Genomic DNA, 2,448 nt, shown 5'->3' on the forward strand with positions numbered 1-2,448 from the left:
TATTAACATAGAGAGTAAATATGGATAAAAAGTCTCTGCAGTATTCTTAAATTTTGAAAAATACACCATATTTTAATCTATAAAAAAAGTCTAAACAATTCATTTTTTGAGGAAATATTTAATTAAATTGGTCAAGCTGTCATCTTTGAAATTGATGATATATTTATATATCAAAGAGTTGACTCATCTTAACGAATACCAAAGAGTTGACTTGCCAACCATGTATACACACTACTCTTTATTTTAAAGAATTGTTCATACATTCACAATCTTCTATCTCTAAACACTGTATTACAAGCATGTCTGATCAAAATCTTGAAACTATGTCAATTGATCCTAATGTTGATCCCTATGGCTATTTGGGCATGGTTCATAATTCTGATGGTTCCATCACACGTCTACAAAAACCTCTTGTTCCGATAAACACATCTAATGATCTTTCCCATCTAGTCGTGACCAAAGATATTACTATTAACTCCTCAAAGAACACATGGGCACGTATTATACTCCCTTTTGAACTTCTCTATTCCACCACCAGTACTCCTAAACTTCCTCTCGTGATCTATTTTCACGGAGGAGGATTCATAGTAGCAACTGTAGATTCGCCTAGCTTTCAAGGATTATACGCGTCAATTGCTAGTGAAATTCCAGCAGTTGTTGTATCAATTGAGTATCGTCAAGCCCCCGAGCATAGACTTCCAGCAGCATACGACGATTGCATGGAAGCTTTGCATTGGATCAAGAACAAACCCGACGAGCTATTATCCAACCACGCTGATTTCTCCAAATGCTTCCTAATGGGCACGAGTGCCGAGGCAACGTGGTGTACCACGTGGGCCTATGCGCCGCGGAGAGTTGGGACAACCTCAATCCTTTGGAAATCAAGGGGTTGATATTGAATCAACCTTTCTTTGGTGGGAATGAGAGGACACAATCAGAAGTAAGATTGTCTAATGACAAGGTGTTACCCCCAATTATAAGTGATATCATGTGGGACCTAGGATTGCCTAAAGGTGCTGATCGCGATCATGAGTATTCAAATCCAATGGTGGGGATTGAATCAAACCCGAACCTATTGGATCAAGTAAAATTATTAGGATGGAAAATGTTGGTGACTGGTTGTGATGGTGATCCTTTAATTGACCGCCAAGTTGACCTAGTAATGGTGTTGAAAGAATTGGGCGTTCAAGTAGAGGGTAGTTTCACTCAAGGATTTTATCACGGATTGGAGATTATTGATCCTTTGAAAGCTAAAGAATTTTCCTTACTTGTAAAGGAACTTATACGTCACTTTTAAGGGGAATTGCTTTGTATAATTGTAATAGTATTAGTATTGCCCCTCCCCAAAAATGTGATAGCGGATAAGTAGATCTGCCGTGATTATGCAATGATGCATATTAATTATAAATATAATATCTTGTTTACCCAAAAATAAAGAAACTTCACTACTATCCTTGAATAATACGACAAAGTTACGATGTTTGGCTGGTTTTGTTGCAAAAGTGTACGATTTCGTATGTATCTATTTTATTCGAACTAATTAATTTCATACCTAAATAAAGTTAGTTAAGTGAATGGACACATACGAAGGTGCATGAACATGATTTCAAAAGTATAGTAGTGCTTGAGTTTAGTTTGCAACACTATTTACATAGACAAAATAATTATGTGCAATTTAGCATACAACATGCTTTAGGAAATACAACTCAAATTTGCACTCAATGGTGTAGCCATATATAGCTCACAGTGGCTAGTAGGACACTATTCGTCAAAATTTCTAATTTCGTCATTGTTTGCACTGCAATGTAAAAATTCCCGAATCTTATGCAACACACGATCTGTTAAATTTTATTAATTGGTTGAGCTGAAAACTTCAAAATAAGGTAGTTGATTAAAATATTGACTCAATTCTTCATTGCATCTTTTGTTAAGACGTTATACACTTCTTCCTTCAAATATATGAGGAAACATTTATTTTTGAAAGCAAAGTTATTTCACTAGAAACCCTCAATATTTATATTATCTATTTTCCCTTTTTTCTTCTGAAATTCAATGTATTGTGTTCATGATAAATTTAATGAAGGTTGAACATTATTTTAATAAATTATGGCTGAGAAAATAGCCAAATGCCCCGCTAACCTATTAGTCAATTCTCAACTACACAATTATAATTTACGGGGGTCCTATTACACCCCTAGACTACTTTGAAGCGAAATTATTTGCTCCCTAACGCTGATGTGGCAAAGAAAGTGTAATCTTGTAATGACCCAGTCGGTCACTTTTGGAAAGTTTCATGAATTTAGCATTTTACCCCTCCTGTGTTCGACCCCGAGTCATTTTTTATTGAGTCTGAAAAGTTGGTGTTGAACTTGGAGTTGAAAGTTGATAATTTGGTAAGTTGTGAGTTTTAAAGGCTAAGTTATTAAGAAAGTAGTTTTTGGGGTCTTT

At 35.3% G+C, this 2,448-nt stretch overlaps 1 pseudogene; it reads left to right on the forward strand.

Moving 5' to 3' along the window:
- Positions 1-296: 296 nt before the first annotated feature.
- LOC125821363 (probable carboxylesterase 120) lies at positions 297-1,455 on the forward strand (annotated as a pseudogene).
- Positions 1,456-2,448: the final 993 nt, after the last annotated feature.

Source organism: Solanum verrucosum, unplaced genomic scaffold, assembly GCF_900185275.1.
Source record: "Solanum verrucosum unplaced genomic scaffold, falcon-dt-bn FXZP01000871.1, whole genome shotgun sequence".
Lineage (NCBI taxonomy): Eukaryota > Viridiplantae > Streptophyta > Magnoliopsida > Solanales > Solanaceae > Solanum > Solanum verrucosum.